The sequence below is a fragment of the Oenanthe melanoleuca genome, chromosome 15 (genome assembly GCF_029582105.1).
Source record: "Oenanthe melanoleuca isolate GR-GAL-2019-014 chromosome 15, OMel1.0, whole genome shotgun sequence".
Lineage (NCBI taxonomy): Eukaryota > Metazoa > Chordata > Aves > Passeriformes > Muscicapidae > Oenanthe > Oenanthe melanoleuca.
The window spans coordinates 6,289,820-6,312,863 of NC_079349.1; the positions used below are offsets into that span (position 1 = coordinate 6,289,820).

General features: G+C 44.1%; 1 protein-coding gene across 25 annotated transcripts in view; it reads left to right on the forward strand.

Annotated features, from left to right (window-relative positions):
- FBRSL1 (fibrosin like 1) overlaps positions 1–23,044 on the forward strand; it is a 494,766-nt gene that overhangs the window by 168,556 nt on the left and 303,166 nt on the right. The window contains exon 1 of one of the 25 annotated variants that reach the window (XM_056504141.1): positions 7,419–7,512. The exons of 23 other annotated variants lie outside the window; for them this stretch is intronic. The gene's annotated coding sequence lies outside the window, so the exon portion shown is untranslated. Of the gene's footprint in view, positions 1–7,418; positions 7,513–23,044 lie in introns of those variants that run through there. One more of the 25 variants, XM_056504142.1, reaches the window with a different exon arrangement.

Genomic DNA, 23,044 nt, shown 5'->3' on the forward strand with positions numbered 1-23,044 from the left:
AGAAAGAGTTTGTCCCTGGTGCTGTGTGGGGCATTTACTGTGTGCAGTTCTGGGCAAGGTGTAGCACAGGCACTGAGCTGGTCCTGCAGCACTGCTGTCCTTCCCACCTGGCTCTCTCCATAATGCCAGCTGCTGCCCTGGGGCAGGACAGCTCTGGACTAGCATCAGTCACATGGGTTTTCTCTTAGTGACTTTGTTTTGGTTTTATCTTTTTTTCATGTTTTGGTCGTGTTTTAGCCATACCAGTTTCCTGATGTGCCCTTTGCTGAGGTGCAGGAGCAGCAGTGACCTGGAGAAAATTCCACATTTCTGGCCTCTCTGTAGGTTTGTGTTGTATTGAAGTCCCTGCACAATTACACTCCTAAGGTTGTAGTGCATGCCAATATTTTATACTCATTAACCTCTTGAAGTTGAGAGATTATTGATATCAATAAGTCCTGGCCAGATAGAGGATTTAGAGGGGAGGGGGATGAATTGCATTTAATAAAATAATCCATCTCTCTCATCTCAGTATTCTGCTTGGAGCTGTCTTATCCAACCACAGCAGTTTACAACAGCTAAAACAATCATAGGTGCAGTGTGATTGCAGCTTGGTGATATGGGGATTTAGTTGAGCAATACTCTTCCACTGTGGACAAGACAACCTGCAGTTTTAACAGCACATTAAAGAGATTTTAGTTTTCAGGCAATACAAGCTATGACAAATAGAGATTTCTTCAATTAAAATCAATAACAATGCAAGCTAAACAAAAAATTTAACAGCAGGTGGGTGGTTCAGCTGGTAAATTGATTTCCTTTGGGTGCAGGTGAATGTGCATCACGGTGCTTCTGTCATTAAATAATTTCTGTGGTGAGAGACACAATCAGCTTTATTAATGTGAGTATTCTTGTGGACATCTAACATAAATCAATGCCTGCTGGAAAACTTTGTGTAATTGGTTAGAGAGATGTCAAAGCAATATATTAGAGAGCAGTTTACTAATCTTTGCAAAGTGGATTAAAAAGTGTGTTGACTGGAGAAGAGAAACAAGTGTTGATGCTGTCCTTTTGAGAGTAAAATCCAAGTTTACACAGGCTTAAGAAAAAAAAATCTACAGGATTTACAGCTCTCTATGTTGGTGCTACTGTGGCTTGAATTCATGATCAAAAACAAGATTGTATTGTTTTAGTAGCACAACTGAACAAAGTTCTGAATACTTCACATTTGGTAATAGTTTCCAACTGTGGAAAGATCACAAAGTAACTGGGATATCACGAATCAAGCTGGTTAATAATACACCAGAAGTGATAAGATACGAGACTGAAAAGTCCCTGAGTCTTTGCCTTCCTTATCTCTTATCACTCTCCTTAATAGTTATAGCTTTAGATTAAGTAACCTCTCATATCATAAAATAGTTTACGGTTTATTGGTGCACGATACAATTTTGCTTCCTATTGCCTTTTATTGAGCTTTCAAAAATGTCAAAGGTCAGCTTTTTTATTTTGTCCCTTGTAGCAAGTGCTTTCAATTCACAAGTAAGAATGCTGTTACTTAAAAGATCCTGACACTGACTTTCCTGATCAAGGTTTAGAAGAGGATAAAGCAGAGCAGAGGACTTTGTCTGGCAGTCAGGGTTAGAAGCCAGACACATTTTATTCAGGTTGCTGTGCTCTTCTCTGTGGCTTTAAGAGCTCATTCCTCACCTCAGTTTCTCCTCTGCAAAATGGAAAGAAGACTCAACCACACACTTTCCTTACTGTGGCTCTGCTAGTTAAACATTTTTAAAGATTTAGGGGATGGTAAGTCTTCAGTGTTAATTATTAACCTGCCTCTCTAACTGACCTGTACTGTAGCTTTCACTTCTCCAGTTGTACGTTTTTCTTTCATTGTTCATCTTCGTGATTTCCACCATTTCTTGTTCTCACTGCAGTGAAGAACAAACTTTCCCTGGCTCCTGGGGACTGTGCAGGGTTGTGTCAGCCCAAACAATCCCAGCCCCTGTGCTGGGGGAGCCTCAGCCAGGCTGTGGCTGGGCAGGATGGGCTTTGCTTGCCAGGGAAAACACACCTGGGGACCTGGGAGGGAAATTGTTCTGGTCCTGCCTTCCCCTTCAGTTTCTCTGTTGTGTGGGTGCAGCCAGCACATTTTGACTGTTTAATTTCAGTTTGGTGAGATGGTGGAGGACAGATTATTTTTTTTTTCTTGTTATTCTCCTTATTTTCCAACTTACTTGGTTTTGTTGGGGGTGGTAGTTGGTGTGTACTCTATGCTGTACTCTAGAGATTCCAGTTCTGTTTTCAGTCCTTGTTTTACTGAGAAACATCCTAGTTATCTTACTGGAACATGAAAATACAGTGCAAACTCTTGTAACTGCTGATGGCAGATCTCCACCTGAAGGAGAAGCTTGAACTGCTCAATGACAATAGACTCATCCTCTGATGGGAGATTCTGCACATATTTCCAAATCCTCTGTCAGTTTGTGAATCATATTAGTATTGATTAAAAACTCTTGTGTGGTGCAAAGCATTGAGCAGGGGTTTAGGATGATGATGGCAGTGTCTGATTCTCTGAATACAAAATTGGTGTTAATGAAAACATTTCTGGAGCCTGTGGAGTTAAGATCACAAGGGGGAACAAGAGTTCTGAATCTCAGCTGTTCTAACATGGAGCAGATGGTTAACTTGCCTTCTAAATCTTTGCACAAATTGAGTAAATTCTCTGGACTATCAATGATCTTTCAACCCATTCCCAATTTTTTTTTTTTCATGCTAGGAAAAGAGTAATTTGCAAATCAGATCCTGTGGATCAGGGCTGTGGAAAAGGAAGTATTTCACAACAGTGAGACAGCATGAGTCAGAAATAAAACCACATTTTGCCTGCTGCAGGTTGGTGTGCTGGAAGCTGGGAATTCTGTCCTTGAGGCAGCAGGGAAGTGAACTGTTTAATGCCTCTTCTCTGCTAGTCTCAGGTGAAGTGCAGTATAGAAATGCTTAGTTTTGACATTCTTCAAATTATCCCAGCAACACTGGGAGAAATAATGTTTTTCTAAGTTATTCTTTCTTGTAATATCAGTACTAATTTCAGTTTCCCTGAAATTTTCTGTTCTCTAGTCTCTCACAGAACCTTGAGTTTTGTTTCAGCATTTCTCATGCATTTTCTTTTATTTCCTTCATGAAGAATTCAATTTGCTGCAGCAAAATAATCTTAGTACAGAAATAATAGATATATTAAAGTTGCAATTACCTTGGTGGCAATAAAGGACAGGGTTTTATTGCTTGCTTATCAAGGCGGGTTTGTGTTTGAGTTCACTGAGAAGTGCATTACTTTAGAACTAAATTTAACCTGGCTTGGTAACAACAGCACATGTAGGTAATCCATAAGGACAGTTCAGATTTATATGGCAATAGTTTAAAGAAGTTAAAAAAAAATAAATTAACAGCTTTAATGTTTTTTACTTGACAATGAAGTTGTCAGTAGTATTGATCAAATAAATGAGTAGCTATTTTCAAAGTTTTTCACCAAAAAACCCCAAACAACAGCTGATCAACAGGAAAGGTCTTGTAGATGGAAAGCATTCCTAGTCATCCAAGGAGGAGCTGCAGCACAGGCTGCAGTAATTTGGATAATACTGATTAAAATCCATCTCTGTCTCTTAGGTAGAAATTAATGTTTCTCATTCCAGACTGTACAGCTCAGCAAAATCAAGTGTTGTCAGCAACAAATTATAGGCCCCAAGTGTTTTATTCTTAGATCTTGTAAAAGTAGAGGGAAAGAGCAGGCTGCTTTACAGGGTAACTCCATTTTTCAGGTTAATTTATATCTGATGAGCTGAGCTTTTAGAAGGAGCAGTCACATGTCAAGATTAGAAGCTTGGATTAACCAGAACTGTATAGTATAAAGTGATGAGTGACTAGTTGGGCTGCTTCTATTGAATTTTTTAAAAGTCATTATTCACCTAGTTCTGTGATGGTACTGACAGCTGCTTTGTAATCTGAAAAACCTGATTTGAATAAAAAAAATCAAGAGGGTCATTTTCTTGTGTTGAGTAACTTCACCAGCCTTGTTCCCTGAAGCAGAGAAGTTTAATGTGAAGATCAGCTTGGCAGCTCAGCACCTGAAATTCTTCTGATCCCTTTGTATTTCAAGAATTTTCATGTGTGAATATGTAAAGGCACTTAATAGCAATTGTTTCAGGTAGCAGCATGAGTATCCACTCAAGACACCTGCTCCTTGGTCTCCATCTGGCTGCTTTTATTTGGGTTCTTTCCAGTGCCTCTGCTGTAAAGCTATGGGTGGAAGATGCTCTAATAATGATATCAACTGTTAAACAGCAGTTAATTAGAAGATCATTAATTAATTTCATTTAAATCACAGGCAGTAAGTTGCATCCAACCTGTTCTGTTTGAGGGGGCTGTTGTTACTCTGCCAGTAAGAGAAGTAAGGCTGTGTTGTGGGACAGAACCAGGAGGAATAACTCACTTTGTGTGGAGAAGTGTGGTTTTGAAGGAGCTTTAATAACTGGTCAAACAACTATACTCACTTTTGCTTGCTTCAGACATGCCCTTGTTCATGCAACATGAACATTTTTAGACAGCTCTCAGTAAAAGGGAATCTGAGTTCTGCTCTGTTTTGTTTTGGGGTGTTTACTCTCCTTTGTTGCTTTGGTTAAGCAGATCCCTGTCAGCAGCAGTGTCTCCTGTGGCTGCAGGGGCTGTGCAGAGCATCCTGCTGGTGGCTGCTGCCCTTGGTGCTGTCCCTGGGGTGCAGGAGGCAGCTGGCAGGGACGGGCAGTCCCGTGCAGGTGGGCACGGCTCAGGGGTCGATGCTCTCTGTCCAGCTCAGCACAGCTGGCCAGGGAATCATTCCCACGTGCTCTGCTTTTGCTTTCAAGGGCAGGCAAGGAGGAAGTGAATCTACAAAGCCCAAGCAATGTAACTTTAATTGGAGTTGTACATCTTGATGGAGCAGAGGTGAAAAGGAGGAGACCGTATGGTGTAACCTTTATTTTTGTTAAGTTCCCTGATAAGCCATTGATTTGATAAGAAATACTGCTCCATTGGCTGAGCTTGCAGGGTGCAGTTCCCTGATAAGCATGTGTTTACTGTCTGCCATAAATGCCTGAAGTGACAGTTTATGGTGGGCTGGATTGGATGTTTTAAATGCTGAGTGGCTGCATCATAGCTGTGCTTTCACAGGCAAGCCTGCTGTGCACTCAGGTTGGCTGAAGAAGCCAAGGTTGAACTGTAATGTTCATTTCTCCTTGGAGCAGAGCAGTTGGACCCAAGGGTAATGCACAGCCATTGCAAATACAATACAACAGGAACCCATTAGAACACAATATCCAGGCCAGATAATCTCCCAAAAAAGCCTTGCAAGAGGAACACAGAGATGATGTGTATTTTATTACAAACTGCATGTCTTTTACAACTGCTTGATAACTTTCTTCCTATATGGTAGACACTCATTCTGTCCAGATCTTGATGTCACCTCATTTAGAGCAATATTCATACACAGATTTTCATACCCAGTCAATCAGACCACCACTGGTGGGTTTCCTTTATATTAGAGACCCAGTGCTTTCCCAATCAGGGGTATTCAGGGATGAAAAAATATCTTGGTTTTCACAGTATAAGAGAAAGGAAATAACTCATCTCTCTCTTTGGATTAGTGAAGGCTACCATGGCATATTTATAGTTCTCTTCCTACCTGTGCTGGGTAATTTTTCTGGAACTCGGGATATATTTTTATTAACTGAAGACACTCTATTAATTCTTTAACCACATTTAAGTCTTGTAATATGAACAAACCAGTTTGCATTTCACATGTCGGACACTGATTTATAGAGGAAAATGGGAGTTTGCATCTGGTATGTCTCTTGAATCACTAACTTTTGATTGAAGGAAGGTTTTAAAATAGGATGTAAAAGAATTTTCCATCTTTAGCAAAGGGATTTCTTGGGGTTTGCAGCATCTGGTTGGGTGTTTTGTTCCCCTGGTGTGTGTATACCAAGAAATCTTGAATTTCCTTTCCTGCTTTGGGAAGCTCAGCCTGAGGGTATTGAGCAATTTCTCTAGTTTGCACCACAGTTCACTTTGTGTTCATATGAGGAGAGCACTCAGTGATGGCATCACAGAAGGGACGTGGCCACAGGCTGCAGGAGCTCTGCTCTGGTCCCCTGGGTGACCTTGGTGGCTCTGCTGCCCTTGCAGGTGCTGGGTGTGCCCAGGGCCATTGCACAGAGCCCAGCTTGGCTCCCTGCCCTCCTGGGAGCTGTGCAAAGCCCCAAAACTCCTTTGGTTCTAAAGCTGCTCTGCCCTGTCCTGTGTACATGAATATTATGTGATACAGGCAAGTTCCTGCTTAGCATTGGAGTCATAGCAATGTCTTAGCAGCTTAATATCACTTCTGTGCTCCAGCATAAAGAGAGAAATAATTAGGAATTGTGTCAAGGCAGTGGCTAGTGACCAGAGGAAATTGCATCAGATGGACTGATGCTTCTGTCCAGTAGAGGTAGCTGGTTTTGTTTTGGTTTTGTATGTCATTTGCCAGCCACATTTTGCATGAATAAGTGTTTTCAGATGTCCCATGTATCAAAGTCTAGCCTGATGTAAAATGTCTGTTGCAGGAAAAAAAATGTAGAAAGAGACACTGGATGTTGTGACCAGTGAATGATTTTGGAAGATGAGCCATTGAGCTAATCCTGCTTTGTGGCATGTGGGTGAGATGTTGTAGGTTAGAATCCACAGGACTATAAAGAACATATTTTTGCTGTGTTCCACCCAGTCCCACCAGGGCTGGGCTGATTCTGCCTCGTGTTTGCTGCCTTTGATTTCCCTCTCCTCTGCCTCACAGCAGCTTGTGACAGATGCAGCCACTGCTTTTAACGATGGACCTTTGTCCAGCCAGGGAAAATGGCCACTTGAATTCAGAGGGAAAATAATGATCCCTTTGATTAAGCAAGCTGGCATTGGTGGCTGGGCTGCACACAGCGGAGGGGAGAGCTCAAAGGGCACCTGCCTGTAACACAAACGATGGCAGGAAGTGTGCCTGGCTGCAGGAGAGAAAAATTGGCCTTGTGTTTGGAAAGAACAGAGGAAGAGAGATTAGAGGTTAAACTGGAAAGGGTGTTAAAATATTCTCGGTGTATGATGGCTGTAGCAGTGGATTTAAATTGCTGAAATTACCTTGTCAGGATGCCTTATCAGCTGCTGTTCTAGTGATTGTTTGGTTTAGATAAGAACTGGAGTGTGATAAAACCTTGATAACAGTTTAGAGATTACAGCTCTTTTGAAACTGCTGGCACTTGCCAGGGGCTCTGAGCTGCAAGAGCTACACTTGGATTTATTCCACTGCATTTTTTTTTTCCTCCGCCCCCCTTCTCTTCTTTTGTTTCATGTTTTTGTTTAAGTGCTTAAGCTGTTGTTTTAGATCCTGGTTATTTTGAGCCAGCAGCCACTTGTGGGACAGTGCATAGAGGAGGGGACCCGTGCTGAGGAGTGCAGGTGAATGCTGAGGGAGAGAAGAACGACAAGGTAATGCTGCCCCTCCTGCCACCCCATCCCATTTCTGAGCTGTGCCCAGCTTCACAAGCTGGGGGGATACAAGGGCTGGGTCACACAGCAGGCTTGGGAGCTTTCTCCTGGGTACTTCCCAAAGTTCCTGTAAGAATCTTTAGTTTACAGCAATTCACTGAATGGGATGTAAAACACCAGCCCTTAAAAAGCTACGCTGTGTTTGTGGCAGCACGTTTGTGTTCTTCATCCTGTTTTGGACTGTATTATCTCTTGGGGTTTGTGATTTTGTGGGTTTATTTTTAAGCAGAGATTAGTAATAAGCCTCCAGTTGAACTCATCCCATCTGCATGCAGTGAATGGGACGGAAACAGGGTTACAGAAACCAATGTGGTGTTTTTGTCCAGCTCTTATTGAAGGTGTTTTATATGGTATGGCAGTATGACTGTATTTTAGTTCTGCCTTTCTTCTAAAAAATTAGGCACTCAGCAGCTCTTGCACATCTGAAAGCATATGCTGCTTAGTTTTCCAGAATAGTGCAGATTGGTAATGCAGATTTTTGTGTAAATATAATTTGAAAGGAGAAAGCAGGGGAACAAGAAGGAAAATTCTGAAGTTGTAGGACTATGGTTAGAAAATGGAAATTGAGGTTGAATTTTTGTGGTGAAAACCCTTTGTAGTGTTTGCTTTCAGATTTCTGCTTATGCTTATTAGGATTAATAGTAAGCAGTGCATCCAGGCATTCCATCTCTACTCATGTGTTTTTAGCCTATCCAGCCAAAGGATGAAGTTAAGATATTACAAAAAAAGCACAAGGAAGAAATGCTGCTGCTGTTAGACGAGTGCTTTGTGTACCTGAAGGTTCTCTTGTCCTGTGGTTGTGAGGTGTGGCTCTGCCAGGAGCTGTGCTCAACAACAGCTGAAGTTACAGAGCAGTGGAAGGTGTTGGTGCTTCCTTGTCTTGGTTACTTGTGCTGTTCATCCAACCAAAGAGTCTTGAGGTGGTTGCAGCTCGAACCTGCTTCTTGTAGTGTGCTTGAATTTGGTTTTGCATTTTGTTGTGTTTTGTGTAACTCAGTGATTCCCCCCCCCGCCCCCCTCCTTTAGTGGTAAATCTGGTGTGTCCCCTGCTGCACTGGTCAGCCTGATAACACACAAAGTCTGCTCCAGTTGGCTCAGGCACAACGTGTTCTACAAAGTCCACAACAAAACTTTGGACCACATAAGTTTGACTATCTGGGGATATGTCAATAATTGCAACACAAAGTACCAGGGGAAACTGTACTCTGGAATAACCAGACTTTGCTTCATTGTTGGCTTTGTTTTTGTTGGTTCTTTTCTTTGTTTTTAAACTGAAGTGCTTCTGTTTTTCCTATAATATGAGAGGAACTTTTCTGGCAGTTGACTTACTGAATGTGTGCTCATGCCTGCCTGCACCTATTGAAACATGTCATCTAAAAGCATCAGTAAGTGAAATTTAAGGGATTGATAGTTCTCTGTATTAATAGATCTCAAAACCTCCGTTTTAAAGTATTGCTGCAGAATGACCACCTGAATTCCTGAGGGTTTTAAAGAAGGCCTGTGAAAGGAATTTAGCAACAGATGAACTGTAGCAGAAATACAACTCCAAACTCTTTGAGTTATCAAATCTAATCAAATAATAAGAATGACCAAATAAGCTATCCAGCAACTGAGATACTTAATGAGCACTGGTTTGGAGTCTTCTTAATTGTATTCAGGCACTCATGGGCTGTATTTGCAAGTCTGTGTTTATGACTTGAGACTGTACACTTTGTTTTTTCCTCTTAATGAAAGCTCAACATTTCTTTTGTTCCAGCAAATTTCAGAACTTAGAAGATGATGCCAAATTATCACATGCCTCACTACAAAACAAAGAGCTGGCAGCATTGCCTTCCTAGGGGAAGCTGGAAATATCCCAGGCTTGCTCCAGCCATGCTCTAATTTGAGGTTTAATGCTCTGTTAGCATCAGCCCACGGCTGCATCCCTCGAGTGGATGAGGGCTGGGCTGGTGGGAGCAGGAGCACTGCACTGGATGGGGATGGTCAGAGCCAGGAGCTCAGAGAGATCTGGCACAGGGAAGGCAGGGTGGCTTTACCCCCCAGGTCAAACTGTGAGTGAGGATTGCAAACAGAGCCCAGGTGAGCTGCAGTTTGGTCTGTGGAGGTAATCTCCAACAGAAAATTGCAGTCAGTGGCTTGGGGGAAAGTAACCTTGTGGCTCTTCCCCTCGAATGCATTGTACCACAGAGCTCCTGTGGACACAATCTCACTGATGGCTGTGCAAGAAGAGGGTGTCAAAGCCAAGGTGATGCATTTCAAAGCACTCTTTGCAAAACTCAGAGGTTTTGCTTTTTACCTTAAAGTTTCATTTTGAGTCTCAGCTGCATTTCAGGTGGTGCTAAAAGTGAACCTCAGCCAGCTCTTCTGGGCTGGAACTTACCAACAAAGGTTCTTGCAGGTCACAGGTTTTCAGTGGGAAAAGGCAAAGATGATATGACATTCTTCTGGTTCTTAAGAAGTGTCTTAGGGAGAGTTACAGTTCTGCAGGCACAAGAGCTAGATGTTCCTTCTCTATCCCCCTGTTGCTACCTGGATGTTTCAATTAGGAATTCTTACAGAAGGAGAGCTCAGCTTACTGCTTCCCCCAGCACATTCTGCTTTGGCCATTAGGAGTTAAACTGCATTACCTCTGGTTTGTGAAAATTGTGACAAGGCAATAGTGTCCCTTCCTCTAGAGCCTGACTCTGTTATGATGATACTGCTCTTGAGACTCTTTGTATATCCTATATGCAAGCAATTCTGTTACTGTTCTCCACCACCAAAAAGGCAGTAAGTAAAACTGCACAAAGGTTTTAATACCAGTGGTTGCTGTGGGCCCTAGCACCACATCTGTCTGGAGGAAAGGGTGGTGACAGAGCTGCATCCCCTCAGTTTGCTTGTCTTCCTCTGTGTGTGTGTGAAATAGAGCATATACATGGAGAGGGTCTAACTAGTGAAACCACAGTGCTGTTACAAAATGCACAGAGGCTCAGAAGTTGTGCCTCTGAAGATCTGGTTTGTGACCTGCTGGTCACCTTCCTCATGTCTCTTAAGACGTGAACAGTCTTACAGTAAAAACTAAATGCAATTACAGTGCTCAGAACAGCTTCAAAGTGGCCTGGCTAATTTTGGGTTTGAGTTTGACCCCAGAAGCAGGTCAGTTGCATGGGATGGCAGGCTTACATCTTGAAGATTATGACTAAACCACACCAATTTATTTAGCTGCAGTGAAGAATTTGAGTTATTCAGGGTTGGTTTTTCTTTTCCTTATAACCTCTCAAGAAAGGCAAACTTTAAGCTACCACACACAGCTGGTGTTTCTAATAAGACACAGATGTGTTTTGGGATCTCTTCCCATCTCCTGCAACATTTAAATGTAGATAAATAGAACTTAATCAGCTATAAATAACAGCGTGTCATGCCTGTGGATCACTAACCTTCTCTGGGACTCCCACAGGACTAGGGTTAAGCTTAATTACTTCAGTCTACTGCAAACAACAGAATAATCAGCTGTTGGGTATTGCATGGGGAAAGGTGGAGGGAGCATAAAGAAGCAAGTCAATGTCCCTGGCCAGTGATGTGAGCCCCAGTGCTCAGTGTAGGGTATTTGGAATGCTTCAACACCAAGGGGATTCTTTTATTCCCTGTTTTGGTTTCAGTGCACAGGAGGTTTAATGTCAGTACTACATCTGTGAGTCTTGTTTTAAAAACAAACTCAGGAGGTGCCCATGATCTCTTTTTTCCTCCCCTTAGGGACATCTTCCTCCCCTCAGGGATAACTGCTCAGCCTTGCTGTATGAAAAGGTGGTGATTGTGGCTGCTCAGCTCTGTTGTAGATGAAGGCAAGTTATTCCTCTGTGGCCATTGCACATGGCTAATTTAGGAGGGCAGATTGGTATGTCTGGTCTGGAGCGTGGTGGCTGTCAGCCACAGGCAGCTCTGGGCTGCAGGAGTCAGTGTCTGTGCTTCCAGCACTGGGCTCTGTGTGTCTGGCCAGGCTGCCCTGCATGGGAATGTTACATTCTGCTGTCTTCTAGCAGCTTTCTGCTGGAGCAAATGTGAGGCAGATGGTGCTGAACCCACCAGGACCTCCAGTGCTGCTGCTCCTGGCCAGGCACTGCTCAGCTCTCTGCTCAGCACACAGCTTTGTTTCTACACTTTGAGGGACCATGGGCATCACTCTCCCAAAGGAGGGCCATGACAAGGGAGGCTCTGATGTCCCAAGCTGCTCATTGTTGGCATTTGTACTGGTATTTTTGGCTAATTGCCACTTCTCTCAAGAGCACTGGTGAAAAGGTATTTGCTAGACATTTTTCCCCTCTTAGTTTCTGTTCTTGCCTGATGGTTAACAGAAATGGGGTTTGTTATTTCATAACCTTTTCCCAGCTACAGAAAGTTTGAGCCATAGATTTGGTTTTTACAGTAGATTTGATTTACAGCAGAGCTGGTTCTGCCCCACATACCTGCTCTCCAGTAACACAAGTGTTGGGCTTTGCTGGGCAAAGGAGCTCAGGGCAGTCCTTACAGCTCTCCTGGACAAAAGGGCCTCACAGGGGCTGTCTGGGAGAAAAACTGTGGTGCCTGGCATTCAGGATGTGATTTGTGGTGTGAATTAAATGCAGTTCAGCTGCAGGGACTCTGGCTTGGCTTGGCTCAATGCTCCATGGGTTTCACTGTCTGCTGCTGTCCCTGCACTGCTTTTCTTCTCAAAGAGAGAGCAGGTATTGGGTGTGCAGCTAACACAGCATTACCTCTTTGACTTTTTCTCTTTCCTTGTGTCCCTGTAAGCTGCATTTCCTTGATGGGAAGGTAATTAAGGTTTTATGAGGGAGGAGAGCCATACCTGGAGGGCTGTGCTGGGGCAGAGCTGGCCAAGGCAGCCCCTGCTTGTTTGATTTCCCCTGCTGCGGGCCAGGCTCAGGAAGACAGGGGAATATTTATTTATAAGCTGTCTGTACAGATGTTTTCGTTGTGGTTTGCGGTGCATTGGTGCCACTTAGTGGGAGGAGAATTGAATTGACAGCTTTAACAGTGCAGGGGAAAACAAGGAGAGATGGGTTTCATATTCCAGCCCCCCTCCACCTCCCAGCAGTATTCCTGCAGCTTGAAGACAAACCCAAATCTGCTGCTAGCCATAGAGCTGTGCTGGGTTTGGGAGCTGGCTGCTGGCAGGCTGGGCATGCACTGACCCTCATCTCAACAGCAAAGCTGCAAGGAAAGCACTGCAGAGTATTACCCTAAATAGGCTTTGCTAATAGAAAAAGCTAATCCAGCCATGCTTTGTGTTTAGCAGGTTTTGGCAGGCTTAAAAATCATGCCATCTCTGTTATGATTTCCATTATTTTAGGTGTAGCAGGAAGGATGATGGATCAGGGTGGTGTTAGCTCTGATTCAGTTTTGGAGGAGCCAATCTATACAAAATGTTAACAGTGTTTATTCAAAATCATTTAACTAGATTTTGTATTGATTTCCCTACAGAAAGGCCTGTGGGATAAAAGAAAACCCTGTGCTGTGATATTTGTTAGCAGTCTATCCTGCTCCCCCAGATAAATGCTGAATGTTAACTAGAGGTACCTGGAAATAGGCTCAGTGTCTGCTGCTGGCCATCAGCCACATGCCCCTGGAGAGTCATGGTGAGGGTGCAGGGGAGCACATTGCCCTCAAAAGGCTTTGCAGCATCCTCTGTTGTGTGTGGAGGGGTGTTCTACCTTGTCAAGATGCCCAAGAACATCTTGTGTTTGATTGTATCTCTGTATTTTTGTCTTGTGTAGGACAGGACACCTTGGGCTGGTTTTACCTTGAGTTGAATTGAATTACTGAATTTTTTTATTGTTTGCACATGGGCTCTTTATCCTGTTGAGTCATTTCTCTGTGCTCTCATGCAGTGGCTGGTGCATGTCCCTGAGCTCCAGGGACTCTGAGCCTGGGTTTGGAGCCCCTCCACGTGGTGAATGCTGCTAGCTTTAGTGACATTCCTGGGCATGGAACAAGTTCAGTCCTTAAGAAAACACGCTGTGCCCAAGGATTGTGCCTTTAATCATACCTGCTGTGGCTTTCATCTTGGCTGGTCCATGGCCCTGGGAGAGGCTGGCACATCCCACCCCTGGAGCTGCTCTGGAGCTGCTCGTGGCTGGGCCAGCAGGCAAGCTGTGGGTGTGTGGGTGTGTGTCCTGGAGCCACCCAGCACAGCCCTGTGCTCACTGCTGTGCCCTGTGCCTGTCCTTCCAGCTGGCAGCTGCTGGGGCTGCCCTGGGGCACAATCCTTGGATCCTGTGCTGGCTGGAGCCCGTTGGTGCCTCTCCTGCTCTCACCAGAGGGCACTGCTCAACATGTCGCAGCCTAATAAATAACCTCTTAACCTGCTTTGCTGCTTTATGCTCACTGGCATGTTTTACAACGTTACCTGGAGTCCTTGAATGCTGGTTCCCATGGCAACCTGATATAGCATTTTTATTCTTTATTACTATCACTGTTTTATTGCTGCCTTGTTCAAATGCGCTGTCATCTTTATTTTGCCTTGGTGTGTGCGTGCGAGCTGCAAATCTGTTTCTCAAAATTATATTATTAAACCATTTAGTGAATTTAGAAAAAGGGTGATGATCTGTCACTGTCGATTTAATATTAAATGGAGAGGCACGGCATAAATGGAAACAAGCTAGAAAGAAAAATAAACTAGCAACCCAAATATTGATGCAGACAGCTTAGGATGTTTGATGGAGGTGCAAATAGTTGGGTAAAAGCAAATTAATAGAAGAAATGCAGCTTCTGTAAGGGAATGTAATAGTCCTAATTTGCATGAGAGGGCAAATTGACAGTGTCCAGATGTTCTTAGGAGTGGAGTTTGGCCAAAGATTGTAATGGCAGCAAGGATCTCAGTTCTTTTAAGATGAAGCTTAGAACACTCAGAGAATCTTTGTGGCCCAGTGGGGAGCAGCCAGAAATAAGGCTGGTGGTATGGGTCAGGTTGTGGATAACTCATTGCTCCCTTAATCTTGTGGTTGATGTCTTCTCTGCAAGGGTCCAGGAAGATTTCTGGGTGGTAACTGTGCTTCAGGAGTGGGGCAGGAGGATCCCCTTCACTGAAGGAGGAGCTGGAGCTGGAGATGGGGTGCAGGTCCTCCCAGGGATGCTCAGTGCAAAGTTGCAAAAGTCAGCCATTGACAGATTTGGTGTTGGGAATTAATACAGTGGGATTAACACAGACTTGAGTAGAGAGTTTGCTTCCTTCTCAGTGCAGGGCACGGTGCTCATCTCTTGGGGGATGGTTTGGGGTAGCTGTGCCTCCTGTGGCACCAGCCCTGCTGCAGCCTGGCTGCTGGGGGCTCCTTGGGGCCAGTGCATCCCAGCTGGCAGCAGGAGGGGGTTTGTGCAGGGCAAAGACTGCGTTGGTGGGAGCAGCAAAGCAAACAGAGCAAAGGCAGGGTGATGCTGAGCACACAGCAGCCAGCTGGCAAACCCCAGATAACAGATATCTTCCCCAGCACATGTTAGAAGCAGTGCTGTTTTCAATGGCTCCCTTGTACATGCTGTCGTCCTCCCATCCTGCTTAAAGTATTAGGGGGCTGCTATAAAAATATTTGTTCTTCCTGAGCTCCTCTGTCTAAGTCACTCTCTGCTATCGACTGCTACTGTGAGCGAAGCACGGCTGGAGGATATAAGTATCCCCTGTGCTGAGAGAGGCTGTTGAAAGGACTGGGGTCAGGGCTGACTCCTCCAGGGTGATCTCTCCTATCTGAGGAATGGAGAGGCATCATTTGGAAAGGTATAAATTATCTAGGACAGCACATAGAATTTTACAACCTGTACTTAAATCCTTCATTATATCTTCTGCCAGCAGCAAGGCGGATTCTGCAGCCTTTTCTAAGGACACTGAGCTGAAGATTCACATGCTTTGGAGGATGTGTTGTCTGTCCTTCCAGAAAAATCTGAATTTTTATTACTTTTTTTAGATCTCACTCCCTTAATTCTTTGCCAGTTCCTCTATTTTAGGGCGATGCTTTGTAGCAGGACAGGTTTGGCTGTGATACTTTGGCAAGAAAAATTCTTCTACGTGTTTGAAGTATACCCTTGTTCATCTCCAGAACCCAAAGCAGAACAGATGCAAACTGATCTGTTACTGGAATTCAGGCCTTGGGAGATTTAGGAAATGAGTCCACCTGAGCAGAATAGCCCTTCTAAAACAAAAACATTTCTGGTTTGCCAGACTGCTGATTATTAAGAAGGAAAGTAGGGAGAGCAGCATGGGGAAGACAATGGGTTTCAGGGAAGTGGATTTCAGTCAGCTCAGAGCTGCAGTCTTGGCAAGCTGCTCTGAGTGAAGAGGAAGTTTGGGAGAGTTAAAGGTTTCTTAGAGAAGCAAATTCAATGCACAAGCAGAACTCCCTTAATGGAGAGGACAGATGGGAAACATAGTAAGAGATTACTTTAGCTAAATCACGGGGTCTTTAATGACCTGAAACTCAAAAGCAACATAAAAATATTGGAGAGTAGGCAGAACTATTGAGAATAATTATATCATGAACATGCAAAGAAAATTGAGAAGCCAAGGTCCAAATGAGCCACAATTGGCAAAAGACAAAAAGGGCAGCCAGAGGGGTTTCTGTGAATGTGTTTGCAGCAAGAGCTGGGCCAGGGAATGAGTTAGTCTGCTGCTCAGTGGAAAGGAAAAGCTCTCAGAAGATGGAAGTGAGAAAGCAGAAGTACCAAATGACTTTTTTATTTCTTCTGTTCTTCCTGAGAGGGTCAGCTGCAGCCAGCGTGCTCTCAGAAAGAGGGAAGGAATAGATCTGAATGCTTAGCAGAGCCTGGAGGAATTCAGCTCCAGATAGTTAGAGAAAACTGGCTTAAGTGATTTCAGTGCCATTAGTGATAATCTTTGAAAATCTGTGGAAGACAAATGAGGCTTGAGAAGACTGCAGGAAAGAAAATTTAATGGGATTTCTTTCAAAAATGGAGAAAGGGAGGAGCTGTGGGCTGGGAATCCTGTCATGCCTAGGGAATATTTTTCAGGAAAGTATGATAAAGATGATGAAGTTGTTCCTAAGCATGTAGAAGGCAGCAATCCCTGGAAGAGGTGGAGCTGCCTCAGCAGTCTCCATCTCTGTTCACATTTGGAAAAAGCCCTTGTGATCACAGTTACTCTGCAGCCATGCCAAGCTCAGACAGGTACAAGCACAGCCAAGTTCAGAACTAGGATTGAGGGGGTCTGAAATAATAGAGAAGGTCTGGAAAAAGTGTGTTCCAGCTTAGCAGTGCTAAGCAAAGAAGGAATGAACTGTAAAAGACCAGAAGTGGTCAGGTACCTCTTCTACCAGAAATGATAAAATAAAGTGTGAGTGGAAGGTTTGGGGTTTACAGAGTGATCACTAAATGCCCTGGGATCTGCAATGGCATCTATTTGTAGGGGGAGAATGTCATCAGGAAATAGAAATATGGTTTCCTATAAAATATTCAAAGCACTTTGTTCCCTTTATCCAGCTCTGGAGGTGGGTGCAGTGTTTCACTCTGAGCATCACTGTTCAGGGACGATACAGGCTGTCAGAGGAGACATTTGCAGCATGAGGGCTAGTTCAGCTTGGGGACCAGCTTCCCTGGGGAGGCTGCAGCTGCAGTGGAGCAAGAGAACCCTCAGGTGATATTTCAGCTCAAGACAAAAGTGATTTATTTATTATTTTTTAAATAATTATTTTACCTCATAGCAGAAAAGCTGAGAGATTTATTCAGGCTCAGGGAGTAGTAAATGGTAAGTAAATGAAAATGGAGAATTCCAACCTAATTGACAAAAAAAAGGGCTTTTTTGGGCAGGCAAGTTATCAGTAAGTCACCAGCTTTTGGGCTTCTCATGAAAAGGCTGTGTACCTGGACACTGCTTTTTCCTTTCTTTTCATTTTTACCCCAGGTAGCCCAGCTGGATAATAATAGTAATAAAGCTCCAACTTCTTGTGACTTTCACTTGCCTGGGATCCTTGAATTGTTACAGTTGAAACATGAACAAAACTATAAAATGTTTTTGTTGTGTTTTTGTACACGAAAGTGGAATTTTCTGATTTTATACTGTGGGTTACTGAGAGAGATCCCTGATGTAAATACTGCTGGTTTGCATAAAATGCTAAAGCATGGTGCCTGGAAATTCCTTGGTTCCTTGTTGATTTTTCATATCTGCTGTCTAGCTCTAAGGGTGCCTGAAGACCCATAAAAACATAAAACCTGAATAGACAGAAATTAATACCAAGTTCTTCAAAAGGGAAATGGAGACTATAAGTGGTGTCTGGGGTGACATCAACATTTGGATTCCCCTCTTTTAGTCTGAAATCAGGCTTAAGATGGAGATGAAATGGCATCCAAGAGTTTTCATGACAGGAAGAGTCTTCAGACATCAGAAGACTCTTTAATTATGGGCAGAGTGATTCATTCAGTGGTCAGCATCTGTATCTCGTTAAAGTCTGAAATCCCTCACTGTTTCTCCTTTAAATATGAAGGTATCCCTGTTTTATCTTTTTTGGCTTAGCAGAGCTATATTTTATGTCAGGTCAGTGCAGTGTACCATTGGAGCAAGCCTGAGTTATGTGCAGATTATTTAATGCTGAAAATGTTGAGCAAATGTAATTCACCTGTGCTGCTTTCTGCAGAATCTTTTCCCCTTCAGCAACCAAGCACAGCAGAAAAGCAGCTTGAAATTAAACTGGAGGATTAATTTCAAATTATTTGGGGAATGGGAGTTATCAATGAAAATAAAATATTCTTTGTGTTTATTCCTGCTGAGCCCTAATCAACCAGTGAGGGTTTTCCTGGAACAAACAATCTCAGTAAGCCCAACCCAACTCCTGCTCAAGTTGATGGAAGAAAAAAAATCTCCCATGGACTTCAATGAGAGCAGCCTGCTTTGAACTAACTTTTATTGGGGTGGGGAAATATGCATTCTGTCTGCAGGAGACTGGCCATAAATACCTGTGCAGATGAGCACAGCTGCAGCTCAGGATGGAGGTGCATGAGGGTCAGGCAAGATAACCACAGGTGAAAGCTTTTTGTCACACCTTCCTTTCCCCCATGCCACCAGAAAACTGTAAGGTGTATTTGGATCAATCAATCATCAAGGATGACTTTTCAGGCTAAAAATTATAACTTGCCAGAATGTCTCAATTTTTTCCCACCATCTTGCTGTGATTTTTTAAAAAATTTTGGAAAATGTGCTGTGTGCACACACATAGAATTTTACAACCAAGTAGAAGCAAAAATTAGTTTTCTTACATCAGCTGTGATTAGTGCAAGGGCTTTCTACTCCACTGGCTCTTTCCAAAATACATTAAGGTTGTCAGATGTAAATTGTGGGCCTCAAAGCACTTTCTGCATAGGGTTATGAGCTGGTCTGTAGTGCAGCTTGCTCTGAATTTTCCCAATGTGTCCAGTGCCAAGCACAAATTGCATTTTAAAAGCAATGTTTTGTTTGGCCACCATGTGTTAATCTAACTGCATTCAGCAGCTGTGTGGTTAAATTCTAGTTTGCCAGTTGGCTTTAGGGTTTAGAAGAGAAACACAGCAGCAACAGGTTTCTCAGCCTTGCCTGTGATAAAGTGGTGCTGGAAGGAGTGGGAGAGGAGAGAGAGTGGAGATGCCTTAATTCATCAAGGGCAAGCACGGAGCCACGCAGGCGTTTGTTGTGATCTGCCCAGAAATACCGAAAAGAGGGAGACCTAGCTGGAAAGTTGGGACAAAAATATATAAGGAGCTGGAAAGAGGGCTGACTGCCAAAATCTGTGGTGTTACAGTTGGCCCCCAGCTTTGCTCCTTGCTTGTCTTGGCGCTGTAGTTGCAAGACAAATATATTTGTTTTACTGTTGTTCATGAAATCTGGCTGGCTGCAGAGTGATGGTGCTGAGCAGAGACTTCATCTCATGAGTCATCTGTGAGTGGGGAGCCAGGATGGAGGGTGATGATTTGGGTCATGCAGGCTGGGAGGTGGGGTTTGATGCTCTCTTTCACAGCACTTCAGCAGTAAGCTGTGGCCCCAGGCTGAAGCCTCCTCTCCTGCAGGCTGGAGCAGGGCTGTCTGGTAACGGGGAGAATTGGGATGAAGCTGGAGTAGTTTCCTGCTGTCCCAAGAGGAGGCAGGTGGGGAGAGTAAGGCAGAATCATCAGTGGTTACAGTGTCCTGATCCAGGAGATTAGGTCTCCTTGAAGCAGCAAAGAGCCAAATTCAGTGTCCAAGCCCTGTTCTTTATCTGTGTAACAAGAAATCACACCAGTGCCCAGCTCACCAGAGCACTGTGAGGATAAATCCTCTGAGGACTCTGGAGTGCTCAGATAAATACCTGTGAGAGCACAGGGAGGCATTTGTGCTTGTATGAGGGATAAGTGCTTTATTAGTAATGACCCAGAAAGGACAGAGCTACTTGCAGGTATAGTAAGCACAAGCAAGTACCTCCTGTAGTTGACAGGCTCTTGGTATAAATCATTTGTGGAATAAATGACAAAAGAGAATTCATGCTTCCTAGAGGAGAAGGGGAAAAGTCTCTGCTGAGTTTAATAAAAATGAAAATTTGGTAATGGATAATACAAGTCTGGAGAGGGTCATAGTCTGCTTGACAGGAGCTGTAAGGTCACAGATTAAGTAGGTGCCCAAGTCAGTTGCAGCAATATATAGGAGATTATTGAAGGAAGATGCATCCTGGGAATCTCTCCCACAGAACAGCAAGATCTGGAGTAGCTGTAACTGTGGTTTTGCACAGAAAAATTCAAAGTAATTATTGCAGAAAACAGCTAATTGTCTATTTGACATCATACCTTCTAAACAACCAGGTGGGGCTCCAGCCTCATCCTCTCTGAGCTTTGGAAGATGGCTGTGCTTCCAGCCATGGTCCCATCTCACAGGGAGAGGGGTCTCCAGCTCCCTCCCTGCTGCTGGACACATGTTCCCTCTCCCCCAGCCAGCAGTGTAAGTGTTCAGAACTGCTGGGGAGAGCTCAACCAGCCAAAAGCTAACGTGGTGAGAAAAAAAACCAAACTTTTCTTTGGATTAATTTCCTGAATTGTCTCACCACTTAGTCATAAAGGTAGGGCTGCAAGAGAGAAGGTGGGAACATTTGGCTGGGGGCAAAGAGAGGAGTGGGAATTGGATGGTTTATAACTCACATCACCCAAAGCTGCCATGGGACTGTCACGTCTGGGCTGTTATGGCTCTGTCTCCTTGGAATGGAAGAAGTGCATCAGGCCAGGGTGAGGTGTTCCTTTGGCCAGTGGCAGCTTGGTGCTGCTCTGTCTGAGCTCTCCCCATGTTCTCTTCTGCTGCAGGAAAGGAGCACTGGAGGCAGCATCCTCCCCATGGTTTTCCAAAAAAATGGGTTGTCTGGAGAGCAGCGAGCTGCTGCTGCTGCTCTGCAGTGGCCACAGCCTAGGAAAGATACAGAAATGTACCTGGGCAGGTCCAGTTTGTGGAAAAGCCTGGATTTTAGCTCATTAAAGCACCGAGGCTCCCAGTGTTGTAAAGCTGAGGTCAGGAAGTGGCTGCAAATTGAGTGACTGGAAAGGAAACCCAATTAGCTGCTGGTGGTTTTTCCGGAGCTGCTGCGTGGGGGTCACGCTGCTGCTGGCACAGCAAAGGCTCCAGCCTGGTGCAGTTCATCTCTGCTGCACTCAGCTCCCCAGCACTGCCTTTAACTGCAGAAAAAATGGATTTGAAAGAGGGCTTCTCTTCTATATGGCTGGATTTTCCCTGTCATAGTAGTTCAGACTTGTGTGAGTCTGATTCCTCCTGCTCTCCAGAATTCAGCCTTCAGGCATATAGCAACTCCTAGCAGTTATCTTCCCCACAGTGATCACTGCAGAACCAAGCTATACATCTCATGTGGTAGAAATTTTCTTTTAAAAGGATGTTACTTCAGCTCCAGTAATAAGTGTTTGTTAGTTTGGGTTTTTTTTCTTCCAACAACTTTATTAGTGTCTGGAAGACTGGCCAGTGTACAGAATTAAGCTGCATTTAGGCTGGAGAGGTGCAGCTCTCTCCCTTTTCTGTGCAACGGTGGCTGGTTTGTACCTAGCCAAGATTTTGCTTACCCAGGAACCTCACTTCATCATGCTGCACACTCTTGCCTAGATTGCTGTTTTTCCTCACCACCCTGGACACCTGGGTGTGCCAGATGCACTCGTACTTCTTGAGACACAAAGCCATGCCTGGGGTGAAACTGTGCTGGGAAAACATTGCTGGCCTGGTCACATCACAGCTGAGCCCAGGGGTTTGGAACTCAAGAATGAAACTTTCACTATTACCCTGAACACAGAAACATAAAAGGAATTAATTTGGAAAGAGATTAATGAAAAATGTTTATGTGCCATCCTGCTGCCAAGATACCCTGCCAGCTGGGTGGTAGTAGCATGGGGCTTAACTTCTCTCTCTCTGTGCCAACAGGATGACTTAACCTATCCTCTTTATCCCTGAACAAAAGAAAAAGCTGATGATTTGAACAGATGTTTTGCAAATTAGGAGCTGGCTCGTGGTGCAGCAGGGGAATGGTGGGTCTTTGAGCCTAGCTTTGTCATTTGCCCCTGGTGCTTCCTGTGTGTGCCCCCCCATCTTGTCTTTTTCCAGAGGACAGAGATCACAGGTTGCCAAAAAGACAGGAAAAGCTGGCAGCTCGTGCCTGGTGTGAGCAGCTCAGTTTTGCTGTCAGGAGAAGCAGCAGCACAGCCCTGGGGTGGCAGTGGGAGAAGGTGGGAATGGTGGGAAGGCAGCAGCACAGAGGAGGAAGGGCTGGAGATGTTTGGGACTGGAATTGCCTGGACAGGGGTGGTATGGAAGGGTTTGGGATATGCAGTGCTGATGAGAATCACAGCCTGCCAAGCTGGTTGTAGTGGCTGCAATGGCTCATTCCCCAGAGGAAGCCAGGGCTCTCCTTAATCCAAAGAAATGGCAGTCATTTAGCCAGATCATTTTCTGAGTGCACATAGTTAGAGTGGTGCAGTCTCTTAGCATGAACACTCAAATTGGTTTAGGAGTGCCTGAGATAGATCAAATGTATTGGAACCAGCTAATTTGAGTGTCCATGCAGCAGGGGTTACACCAATTTAACATTATCAGTTTCAATGCCAGTGGCTGCATTAGTGCAGTGTTTGCAGGCTAACACGAACAGCAAATAGGAAATGGCCTGAAGAGGCATTTTTCACTCAAAAATTGTGCAAAACCACTAAAATTAGTAAAACCTTTGTGATATCATCTCAAAGGGACTTGATCCTTCTAGGGATATTGTTTTCTTAGTTTTTACAGAATGAATAGTGAAGTGCATTGTTACCATATTTTATGCTTGTGTCTCCTAAAATCTTTCAGAATCATTCTCCCAAAACTGCAAATTTAAGACACTGAGAGATAGATTAGGGTCTGCATGACAGTCAGGTGTCCCAGCACGTGGGATTATAGTCAAAAATGAAAAATTAAGTCTAATTTTTCTGCACACGAGTGGCTGCCATCCCTCGAGGTTGCTATCATGCCTAACTAAAGTTGGTT